Below are 13,611 nucleotides of genomic sequence, written 5' to 3' on the forward strand. Positions count from 1 at the left end.
GCACCATCGGCAAAGTCACTTTTCATGTTAATGGTAATGAGCATACAGTACACTTTCCGAGGAAACAACCTCAAGTTCATAGTATCAACTCTGTTGGAAAAATCCCACTGATTATATTTGGAGGTTTTGAATTTCCTCTTCCTACCGTCAAGAAGACATATGATATTCTTATTATTGGGGATGTGCATATCCCCGTTGAGGTAACATAGTGTTATTCGAAATTTCTCCGGTTCCATGTTATTCGGAATGAGTTTGTTAACAAGACCTGATCAACCTTGTTAGTGGATTCCTTTTGATGAGCATGAGATGGATGAAACTAGAAGGCACAACCTTCTGTACCCTCCTTTTACTTTCTGTTATTTATATTAAATAAAATAAAAATAGTATTTTTCTGTCTGTTATCTGATTATCCATGCAATATAAAAATACCCCGAAAATAAAAGTTCTCCAAATGCCCTGAAATTTAAATATGATTTTTTCTAAAATATTTGAGAATATTTGGCACTAAAAACACAGCAGGGGGGTAACCCACCTACCCACGATGGTGGAGGGCGCGCCCTACCCCCCTGGGTGCGCCCCCTGTCTCGTGGGCCCACGGTGGCCCTCCTCCACTTATCCTTTCACCCACGCACTCCTTCTTCCTCCCCAAACACGAATATCCAGCTCAAACCCGAGCCCAAGCTCATTTTACTGCCATTTTTGATCTCCTTGCTCAAAGCACCTCTCACAAAACTGCTTGGGGAGATTGTTCCTTGGTATGTGACTCCTCCATTGGTCTAATTCGTTTTTGTTCTAGTGCTTTATTCATTGCAAATTTGTGCTATCTAGGTGACCATGTTCTTGAGCTTGCATGTCAAATTTATATGGTTCCAAGTAGTTTTGATGCATGATATAGGCCCTAGGCACTTGTAGGAGTAGTTGCTATCAATATTATTGAGTTTGGTTTACTTTTATTTTGAAGTTACTAAAAAAATTCAGAATTTTTCAGAGGAAGAAATATGCTTAGGAAAATGTTCCAAGGTGGTTCTTCAAGGAAGCAAGGACCCAGGCTTGCAATGCGTGATGCTGATGAAGAGCCACCAAGAGACGCTCCAGTGTGTCCTTGTGAATGGCCTTCGGAAAATTTTATGGATCGAGCGGGAATTAAAGAAGAATTTAACGCATATTTGCGTAACGCCGATCTGGTGAGCTTCGAGGAAGAAAAGTGCAACCAGTATCACCATCTCGCTAGTTCCTTTGTGAGGAGGTTTGAATTTTCATCATCACGTATTCTCCAACTGTCCTGTTTGATCTTTATGAAAATTCTTACACTATGAACTTAGAGGATTTTACCATTGCTTGCAAACTTCCACAATGGGGTAGTATCAGGGATCCTCGCAAATCTGAATATAGAGATTTTCTTGCTAGTATAACTGTGGGAGAATCTTGAGATATAACACAAGCCACTATAGGGAGCATTCACTTTCCTGCTATACATTATTTGCTCTCTTCATAGGTAGATGCATTAATGGTAAAGATGAGGCATGTCACATGTGTGTCCCTGACCTCAGTATTCTTAGGAGTGCTGTGTTAGGAGATAAATCTTATAATTTGGGAGCCATTGTTGCACGTAGGTTGCATCTTAATAGATTTAATGGAGATTTCTCTGGTGCAATTTATGCAACCCTCATAGCTAATTTTCTTTGTATAGCCATACGCAAAGATGATATTGAATTACCCCTACTTACCTAGACTTTAATGCTATGGTTCACCACCAGTTTGTCGAGAGGAATGAATCACCTCTCCAGTATCGACTAATCTTTGACAGACGCTGTGCTGTCCATATTACTCTCCACTACTAGGAAAAAGGCTACTAGCAGCGCGGGTACCCGCGCTACTAGCAGCGCGCTACAGCTAATAGTTAGTAGTGGCGTGGGTGAAAGCCGCGCTACTACTAACTTTGTTACTAGTAGCGTGTGCCACCAACGCTACTGCTATTATAGACCTGCGCTACTACTAATGAAGTAGTAGTAGCGTGCCTATAATACTAGCGCTACTAGTATCCTAAATACTAGTAGGGCACTTTTTTCCCAACGCTACTAGTAACAAATTAGGAATTAAAAAAATAAAAATAGATGCAGTATTCATGAATGGAGATCAGAGACACGTCCAGTGCAAAATAAATTTCAGAGAACCATCTTAACACTTGCAGTGTTCATGGATGCAACATTGAACATCTCAACTCGAAGAGATCACGAGGACACACACAACCATCATCAAAAGGTTGGTACCTTCCCTAGCATTTCACCACCAACCTAACCAGACCACTTCTCTAGATGTATCTACAAAGCGTCGAGGTCCTACACCTTGAGGAACTATGGATGGTGGCGTCGTCCTCCACCTCGTGACCTCCGGACGGTGGCGTCGAGGTCCTCCACCCTGGGGTCCTCCTGTGCCGCAATCACCTGGATGATAATCTGTATGATACGGTCGCAGGGCTTCACGGTGAAGTCTGCCTCCGAGTAGTTGAAGAGCACGACTCCCATCGGGCCACAGCAGTCCTCGTCGATCACCCTGCACGCAGTCAAGAAAGTGAAAACTTGTTAGTTCGCGCCCTCATGCAGATCCAATAGGGTATTTTCTTCAATTATTTGTCTCTTTTAGTCTATTATGAATCTTCAAAACGGAAAAACAGCTACTAAATGCATAGCCTAGCTATACGTGTTCATGCTATCTTCTTGTTTTGGTTTATTCAAGAAATACTAGTGTATTTTAGCTACATATTCTTGAAATATTTGACTGTTAACATCTGTTCAAAATTTATCATTTCATGGATAGGGAAATCGCCAACAAAGGACATCAGAAAATTGATTCCCACTGCTCTTCAAAATAGGGAATAGGCGAAGTCTATTTTTAATTTTGATATTCCATGCCGACTTCAAGTATATATGCTAGCATGTAATCGTTGAACGTGGATCAAAATGAGATTTCAGGCTTTGTCGGCCTTACCATGATCAGTACTAAATTCTCTAGGCTACTCAAACTTTCCCTGTAGGGACTAGGGAGCATTTCTTTCACCGGGTATCTCATTCTTAAGTTTGGGAAGAAACCTGCATCCCTTCAGATAGTCATCCATATCCTGAAGAAAAAATAGTATACATTTACAGTGACTCACAATATATCATCAAATACTGCTCAGGTTTACTTCTAAGAATAATTGTTAAAGATCATCCAATGTTTTCTTACGATCTTCAACTCTGTGAAGTAGAAGCAAAAACTGAAAGCTAAACACACACTAAAATTACCTTCATAGAATTCTTCAGATAGCGAATGAGCGATAGACAAAAAATACATACTTCAGATAGCAAGGAGCAGGCCAACAGGCAACAACATAAGTTTTTTACCAGTGGCGATAAGTAACTACGGAGACATTGCAGGTGAAGAGATGAAATATGGATACCCTTCGTCCCAGATGAGCAGACTTTGTTGACAGTGGTGCAGGGTACGGTGTTGGGCAGGCGACGCGGAGAGAGGCCTGCCTGGTCGGGGCCTAGCCGAGCTTTGCGCTAAGGACGTTTCCCATGGACACCTCCTGCACCAGCGCCGGGGTTGACGTTGGCTCTCCAGAGAGCACCATTTTAAATCGGGCGGCAGAGCATCACTGACTGGGTGCTCAGATCCAACTACCATCTACTTTGACCATCCGAACCACATGTGACAACAAGACTCATCCGATCTCTTGTCCCCTACTCAATGTCATGAGATATTAAGATCCAACGTTATTTTGTCCAGGTCTGCTACCATCTACTTATACTAATCAAAAGGAAAACCAATCAACTTACGCCCAGTCTGTCAGGACTAAACTTGTACTCCTAACAGTGGGGCTGTAATATTTCCACAAGCGTAGATGCACGATGCACAAATAATAAAAATATACTTGAGAAGCCAAAATCATAAGAGGCATGGTTTAATGCATATATTAAGAAATAAAAGGTAAAAAGGATAAATTTGCCCCTAGAGTTTGTTCGTTCATGGTGGATAAACATACATAAATGAATCTACACAATCCAATTCAACAACACAGTTCAGTGGTATGACGATAAGAGCAATGGCATGCTAGACTTAGTTTATTGATGCTGCTCCCACCCACATTCAGTTTGGCGAGCAATGGCATGTTAGACGAGCGTAAACAAAACACACTGGATGTTATATCAATGACTAGGGCAAAGGATAGATGGTCAACCAGGTCAAGAAGGCACTGAATAGTTCCATTAAGATGATAGTGTGTGCATTTTGAATTGGCTGCAATTTTTATGGGCAAATAAAAAACAGAGGAATTATAATTTCTGAATTCTGAATTGAAGGAGGTGAGAATCTGAAGTGGCCTTACGTCTGCGTAGGGACTGTCTAGTTCCCTGCTTTCATTTGTTCTTCATTTTATTTTTAATAATTTTCCCCTAGGATTAAAGCCTAGATTTGACCAAATTCTCAATCTTAAACTCGGTCATCTGAAATTTCACTGTAAACTAATCCGACAGAAAACTTCTCCTGTATCTGTTGCTACATACAGACAGAGGTCAGTACCCAACCCAATCATCCAGGACCTAATCAATGCAGCACCTGAAACAAATCCAACTAGGCTCAGGGGGAGGCCGTTAAGCCACGCGACCTGAACACCAGGAACTAGATATCTACTAGGCCATATCAAGAACAGGGGGCCTGGCCATGTCCGAGCATGAATCCCGGATGGATCACGGACGATTGAGGTGAGGGGGTCGAGCATGTACGCATGTAGGAGGCGGGGAGTGAGCTCCGGACGGATCACGGACGATCCCTGCTCGCAGGAAAGAAGGCCAGCGGTGGCGGCAGAGGAGAGGGGAGGAGGAAAGCTAGCGGCGGCAACGGATCACTGACCAAGCACCGCCCTACCCCTCCACTGCTGATCTGGCTCCACGGCCATGCGCACGCGGCTATGGCGAGAGTTGCGGGGGAGCAGCGAGGAGGCGAGACTCCGCGCGAGGGAGGCGGTGGTGGTGGCTTCCATGGGGATCGAAGCAGAGGAAGGCGGGAGCTTGTGGAAGTGTTGCGCACGGCCGGTGCTCGCCGGAACCGGCCGGCGTGGGTGGTGGCGGCGGCGAGGAGATCTTGGGGAGACGAGCCGAGCCGGGGTGGGGTGGACCGAGGTGAGTTCGTGAGAGAGTTCTTTTAGGGATGAGAGAGAGAATGGTGGGGTGGGAGTGGATTGGGCCAGGGTGGACACGCTTAGTAGTAGCATCGAAGTCTACCTGCGCTACTACTACTTACTTAGTAGTAGTGCCGGTTTTACACCCCTCACTACTACTATGGTCTATTCCAGGGGCATTGTTCGAGATAACTTAGTAGCAGCGCGAGTTTATACCCCTCGCTACTACTATCAACTTAGTAGTAGCGCGGTTTTTATACCCCTCGCTACTACTAATTAGCAGTAGCGCCCACTTTTAAACCGTCCTACTGATAAACTTCTGTGTATAAGGTTTTCCCTAGTAGTGCTCCCTGCTCCTGCCTTCTTTGATTATCAGGAAAAAGGAAGATATGTTATTACCAGAGAGGAGGCAGATGAGTACGAGAGGAGGGCGGAGGCCGCTTGTCGCCACGCTGCATCTTAGGAGGCGATAGCCGCTGCATCTCAGTACGACCCCAACTTTTACCATGGATATCAGCCAGGCCAGCCATGGCCATAGACCAACTTAGGCCAAAAGCCTAAGCTTGGGGGAGTACGTATTTCTCACCGACATTACATTTATCTTCACACACTCATTGCCAGATGTCGGTGCTCATACTTTTTCATTGTGTCATCCACGCTAGTTTATTTTCCTTTTTATGCTTTCTTCTTGTGTGTTTAATAAACCTTAAGAAAAACCAAAAAAAATAGTTGTAGCTTTTAATTAGTTTACTTTCCATGCTTGTAGTAGTAATTAAAAAGAAAACCCAAAAAGATTTCATGTTCTTCTTTTGCTTGTTGGGAGCTTTCCCGCGTAAATAGTTTTATTTCTTTTCTTTTCTTTGGGGGTCGATAGGAGAAGACCATAATTAAATTATTGAGGTGGATCTTATATGCATTATTGTTGATTTGACAAAAGAGCCCATATTGCCTTGTCTTCTCATGTTTATTGAATGCTTGTAGATTCCAGCTTAGTCCAATGCACGTGCACTATGATTATTATTCACATCGTTCGGTCATGCAAGTGAAAGTCAATAATGATGATTATATGATGAACTTATTGAGATGAGAAAAGCTGGCATGAACTCGACGTCTTTTGTTTTTGTAAATATGATTAGTTCATCATTCCTGATTCAGCCTATAATGAATAAACATGTTTGCAATGACAACTAGAGATCATAGTTTCTTGTGCCATGCTTGATTAGCTAGAAGCTTATAATGGTTTACCTTGTGTGCCAACATGCTATTAAAATGGCTGTGATGTGGTATGATAGGGTGGTATCCTCCTCTGAATGATTTAAGTGACTTGACTTGGCGCATGTTCACGCATGTAGTTGAAACAAAATCAACATAGCCTTCACGATATTTATGTTCATGGTGGATTATATCCTACTCATGCTTGCATTCGGTGTTGATTAATTTTAATGCATGTTCATGACTGTTGTCGCTCTCTATCTGGTCGCTTCCCAGTCTTTTGCTAGCCTTCACCTGTACTAAGCGGGAATACTGCTTCTACATCCAACTCCATAAACCCCAAAGTTATTCCATATGAGTCCACCATACCTACCTATATATGGTATCTACCTGCCGTTCCAAGTAAATTCGTATGTGCCAAACTCTAAACCTTCAAATAAATATCCTGTTTTGTATGCTTCAATAGCTCATGTATCAACTAGGGTTGTCCGTATCTTCCATGTTAGGCGGGTTATTCTTAAGAGGAGTGGACTCCGCTCCTCACTCACGAGAAAGTGGCTGGTCACCAGGATGCCCAGTCCCATGCTTTATGCAGACTAAATCAAAATAATTGCAAACAACACTCCCCCTGGGACTCTTGTTAGTTGGAGGCACTCGTTGTTTCGAGCAAGCCATGGAGTAATGCTTGTTGGTGGAAGGGGGAGTATAAACTTTACCATTCTATTTGGGAACCGCCTATAATGTGTGTAGCATGGAAGATATCGCCATCTCTTGGTTGTTATGTTGACAATGAAAGTATAGCGCTCAAAATATTATTCACCTCTATTTCAAAACCGAGCTCTGGCACCTCTACAAATCCCTGCTTCCCTCTATGAAGGGCCTATCTATTTACTTTTATGCTGAGTCATCATCCTCTTATTAAAAAGCACCAGTTAGAGAGCACCACTGTCATTTGCATTCATTACTGTTAGTTTACATTGAGTATGACTTGACTGGATTTCTTTTACCATGAATTACAATGTCTAGTCAGTCCTAGATCTTTAAAGGTGCTCTGCATTTATGTTTTGCGGTCTCAAAAAGGGCTAGCGAGATACCATCTTGCTATATCATATTATGATTGTTTTGAGAAAGTGTTGTCATCCGAGATTTATTATTATTGCTTGCTAGTTGATTACGCCATTGATATGAGTAAACTTGAGACCTGAGCGTTATTGTGAATGTGGTTAGTTATAATCTTTGCTGAAATTTGAATGCTGGCTTTACATATTTACAACAACAAGAGAAAACAAAGTTTGTAAAAGTTTTTCTTTATCACTTTCAGTTTATCAACTGAATTGCTTGCGGACAAGCAAGGGTTTAAGCTTGGGGGAGTTGTTACGTCTTTGTCGTATCTACTTTTCCAAACACTTTTGCCCTTGTTTTGGACTCTAACTTGCATGATTTGAATGGAACTAACCCGGACTGACGCTGTTTTCAGCAAAATTACCATGGTGTTATTTACGTGCAGAAACAAAAGTTCTCAGAATGACCTGAAACTTCACGGAACAACTTTTCAGAAAATATAAAAAATCCTTGCAAAAGATGAAGGCCAAGGGGCCCACCACCTGTCCATGAGGGTGGGGGGCGTGCCCCTACCTCGTGGGCCCCCTAGAGCTCCTCCGACCTCAACTCCAACTCTATATATTTGGTTTTGGGGAGAAAAAATCAGAGAGAAGGTTTCATCGCGTTTTACGATACAGAGCCACTGCCAAGCCCTAAAACCTCTCGAGAGGGCTGATCTGGACTCCGTTCGGGGCCCCGGAGAGGGGAATCCGTCGCCATCGTCATCATCAACCATCCTCCATCACCATTTTCATGATGCTCACCACCGTGCGTGAGTAATTCCATTGTAGGCTTGCTGGACAGTGATGGGTTGGACGGGATCTATCATGTAATTGAGTTAGTTTTGTTAGGGTTTGATCCCTAGTATCCACTATGTTCTGAGATTGATGTTGCTATGACTTTGCTATGCTTAATGCTTGTCACTAGGGCCCGAGTGCCATGATTTTAGATCTAAACCTATTATGTTTTCATCAATATATGTGAGTTCTTGATCCTATCTTGCAAGTCTATAGTCACCTATTATGTGTTATGATCCGTTAACCCCAAAGTGACAATAATCGGGATACTTATCGGTGATGACCATAGTTTGAGGAGTTCATGTATTCACTATGTGCTAATGCTTTGTTCCGGTACTCTATTAAAAGGAGGCCTTGATATCCCTTATTTTCCGTAAGAACCCCGCTGCCACGGGAAGGTTGGACAAAAGATGCCATGCAAGTTCTTTTCCATAAGCACGTATGAATATATTCGGAATACATGCCTACATTACATTGATGAACTGGAGCTAGTTCTGTGTCACCCTAGGTAATGACTTTTACATGAGGAACCGCATCCGGCATAATTCTCCATCACTGATCCATTGCCTACGAGCTTTCCATATATTCTTCTTCGCTTATTTACTTTTCCGTTGCTATTGCTATCATCACTACAAAATACCAAAAACATTACTTTTACTACTGTTACCTTTTGCTACCGTTACCACTACTATCATATTACTTTGCTACTAAACACTTTGCTGCAGATACTAAGTTTCCAGGTGTGGTTTAATGGACAACTCAGCTGCTAATACTTGAGAATATTTTTTGGCTCCCCTTGTGTTGAATCAATAAATTTGGGTTGAATACTCTACCCTCGAAAACTGTTGTGATCCCCTATACTTGTGGGTTATCAGTCAGATGCAAAATATGTGCGACCAATACAACCTTGCCAAGTTAGAGCAAGCACCTTGATGGGTGAATAAGATAGGTGATGACCCACAAGTATAGGGGGTCTATCATAGTCCTTTCGATAAGTAAGAGTGACAAACTCAACGAGGAGCTGAAGGAAATGATAAGCGGTTTCCAGCAAGGTATTCTCTGCAAGTACTGAAATAAGTGGTAACAGATAGTTTTGTGATAGGATAATTTGTAACGAGCAACAGGTAACAAAAGTAAATAAAGTGCAGCAAGGTGGCCCAATCCTTTTTGTACCAAAGGACAAGCCTGGACAAACTCTTATATAGAGAAAAGCGCTCTCGAGGACACATGGGAATATCGTCAAGCTAGTTTTCATCACGTTCATATGATTCGCGTTTGGTACTTTGATAATTTGGTATGTGGGTGGACCGGTGGTTGGGTACTGTCCTTACTTGGACAAGCATCCCACTTATAATTAAACTCTATTGCAAGCATCCGCAACTATAACAAAAGTATTAAGGTAAACCTAACCATAGCATGAAACATATGGATCCAAATCAGCCCCTTATGACGCAGCGCATAAACTAGGGTTTAAGCTTCTGTCACTCTAGCAACGCATCATCTACTTATTACTTCCCAATGCCTTCCTCTAGGCCCAAATAATGGTGAAGTGTCATGTAGTCTACATTCACATAACACCACTAGAGGAGAGACAACATACATCTCATCAAAATACCGAACGAATACCAAATTCACATAACTACTAATAGCAAGACTTCTCCCATGTCCTCAGGAACAAACGTAACTTCTCACAAAGCATATTCATGTTCATAATCAGAGGGGTATTAATATGCATATAGGATCTGAACATATGATCTTCCACCAAATAAACCAACTAGCAACAACTACAAGGAGTAATTAACACGACTAGCAACCTACTAGTACCAATCCCGGACTTGGAGACAAGAATTGGATACAAGAGATGAACTAGGGTTTTGAGAGGAGATGGTGCTGAAGAAGATGTTGATGGATATTGCCCTCTCCCAATGAGAGGAGCGTGGGTGATGAAAATGGCGATGATTTCCCCATCCCGGAGGGAAGGTTCCCCGGCAGAATAGCTCTGTCGGAGCCCTAGATTGGATTCGCCAAGGTTCCTCCTCGTGGCGGCGGAGTTTCGTCTGAGGAGATGGTTACTGATTTTTTTCCCTCATCGAAAGACTCCATATAGCAGAAGATGGCCATCGGAGGGCCACCAGGGGGCCCACGAGGTACGGGGCGCGCCCCCCACCCTCGTGGGCAGGGTGTGCCCCCCGTGGTGAACTTCTTGCGTCTAGTATTTTTTATTTATTCTGCAAACGTCTTCCGAGAAGTTTCAGGACTTTTGGAGCTGTGCAGAATAGGTCTCTAATATTTGCTCCTTTTTCAGCCCAGAATCCTAGCTGCCAGCATTCTCCCTCTTTATGTAAACCGTGTAAAATAAGAGAGAATAGGCATAAGTATTGCGACATAATGTGTAATAACAGCCCATAATGCAATAAATATCGATATAAAAGCATGATGCAAAATGGACGTATCAACTCCCCCAAGCTTAGACCTCGCTTGTCCTCAAGCGAAAGCCGAAATCGAAAAATATGTCCACATGTTTGGAGATAGAGGTGTCGATAAAAGTAAAACACGGACATGAGGGCATCATGATCATTCTTAGAACAGCAACTTACATAATTCTTGTCATATGATTTCTTATGCTAGAGTATTATTTCAGTCACAATTTCAAGTATGAATCATAAACTTCATTGAAAACTAACAAACTATAATCTTAGTCATTGGAGCAATTGCAATTTATCATAACATAGGAAAGAGTCAATATATAAGAGCTTTTCAGCAAGTCCACATACTCAACTATCATATAGTCTTTCACAATTGCTGACCCTCACGCAATACTTATGGGTATGGAGTTTTAGTCGGACACAGAGAAAGATAGGGGCTTATAGTTTTGCCTCCCAACGTTCTACCTCAAGGGTAATGTCAACAATAATAGTTCATGAAAACTCACATCCAATTAGCCATATATACCAGGATCTTTCCAACATACTATGCTTGCCAAAGGATAAAATGTAAAAAGGAAGGGTGAAGATCACCATGACTCTTATGCAAGGTAGGAGGTAAAAGAAAAGGATAGGCCCTTCGCAGAGGGAAGCAGAGGTTGTCATGCACTTTTATGGTTGGATGCACAAAATCTTAATGCGAAAGAACGTCACTTTATATTGCCACTTGTGATATGGACCTTTATTATGCAGTATGCCGCTTTTATTTCTTCCATATCACACAATCGTATAAAGCTTATTTTCTCCCACACTAATAAGTCATACATATTTAGAGAGCAATTTTTATTGCTTGCACCGATGACAACTTACTTGGAGGATCTTACTCAATCCATAGGTAGGTATGGTGGACTCTAATGGCAAAACTGGTTTTAAGGGTATTTGGAAGAACAAGTAGTATCTTTACTTGGTGCGATGAATTTGCCTAGCATGAGGGGGAAAGGCAAGCTCAACCATGTTGGATGATCCATGACAATATAATTTATCTCAGATGTAAGAAAACATAACCCATTACATTGTCTTCCTTATCCAACGCCAACTCTTTAGCATGTCATATTTTAATGAGTGCTCACAATCATAAAAGATGTCCAAGATAGTATATGTATATGTGAAGACCTCTCTTTATTTATTACTTCCTATTAATTGCAACGATGACCAAAACTATGTTTGTCAACTCTCAACAACTTTTATTCATCATACTTTTTTCTATGTGAGCTCATTACTCTCCATAAGATCCATATGATCTCTTTGTTTCCTTTTTTATTCTTCCTCTTTTCATTTATTCACTTAGGATCATGGCAAAATAATCAAGCCCTTGACTCAACACTAATCTTTATTATATATAGCTCATGGACTCGATTACATAAAAGGATCATAAAGCAAAAATCACAACTAGATCATACTAAAACTTTATTCTACTAGATCAAGATATTATCAAAAAGATCGAACTAAGAAAAGCGGTAAAGATAAAAGTGATGGTGATACGATACCAGGGCACTTACCCAAGCTTGGTAGTTGCCAATGGGAGTGCCCATACCCATGTGAGTATGTCTCCTTTGTTGGTGAAGAAGGTGGAGTTGTTGATGATGGATAGTCGCACATCGACCGTAGGAGGTCTTCTAACTTGCGGATAATGCCTTTGAGTGCGAGATATGCTCCTTCAACAAAATATTTTCATGTGTGAGATACTTATTTTGTATACGAGCTAACTCGGTCATCTTGAAAGCTTCGGTCTCAGTTGGGGTAAGAAGAATGTGATCAGGTTGAAGGATGTCTTCTGTTTCCGGAACTTGGTCCTCCGTGGCCTTCTTGATACCTTCATCCTTGTTGATCTCCATGGGTTCTTCTCTCTTCAACTCTATCTTCATTAGCCAAGCATCGTTGCCCTCATGGTTGGAGGAGGAAGGAAATGACATAATACCTGGCCTTGATAACCCTGATAGAAAACAGCTTGAAACAAAGACAAGAGATATTTGCGTGATACGGAGGTCAAAACCTTCGGGAGGTTATATAATGAATTTTTACTAACCAAAATACGTGTCGTGTACGAAAACAGAGTCCGGAGAGCACATGAGGTGCCCACAAGGTAGGGGGGCGCGCCCTCCACCCTCGTGGAGGCCTCATGTCCTTCCCGGACTACTTCTTATTTTTCTATTTTTCTAAATATTCCAAAACAGAGAAATATTGCCTTAAAAATTGTTCTAGAGCTGGTTTACTTACCGTACCACATACCTATTCCTTTTCGGAGTCTAAACGTTCCGGAAAGTGTCCCTTATGTATTCCTCCAGGTTTACGGTTTCAATAACATTGGTTTCAACATTTATGGGATTACCTGAGATATAATGTTTGATTCTTTGACCGTTCACCACCTTCGGATTTGTGCCTTCGAAGTTGTTGATTTTTATGGCACTGGAACGATAGACCTCCTCGATAACGTAAGGACCTTCCCATTTAGAGAGAAGTTTTCCTGCAAAAAATCTTAAACGGGAGTTGTATAGCAATACATAATCACCTACATTAAACTCACACTTTTGTATCCTTTTATCATGCCATCGTTTAACCTTTTCTTTGAACAACTTGGCATTTTCGTAGGCTTGGGTTCTCCATTCATCGAGTGAGCTAATATCAAATAACCTCTTCTCACCGGCAAGTTTAAAATCATAATTGAGCTCTTTAATAGCCCAATATGCCTTGTGTTCTAGTTCGAGAGGTAAGTGACATGCTTTTCCATAAACCATTTTATACGGAGACATACCCATAGGATTTTTATATGCAGTTCTATAGGCCTATAATGCATCATCAAGTTTCTAGGACCAATTCTTTCTAGACCTATTGACAGTCTTTTGCAAAATTAATTTGA

The sequence above is a fragment of the Triticum aestivum genome, chromosome 4A, assembly GCF_018294505.1.
Source record: "Triticum aestivum cultivar Chinese Spring chromosome 4A, IWGSC CS RefSeq v2.1, whole genome shotgun sequence".
NCBI lineage: Eukaryota > Viridiplantae > Streptophyta > Magnoliopsida > Poales > Poaceae > Triticum > Triticum aestivum.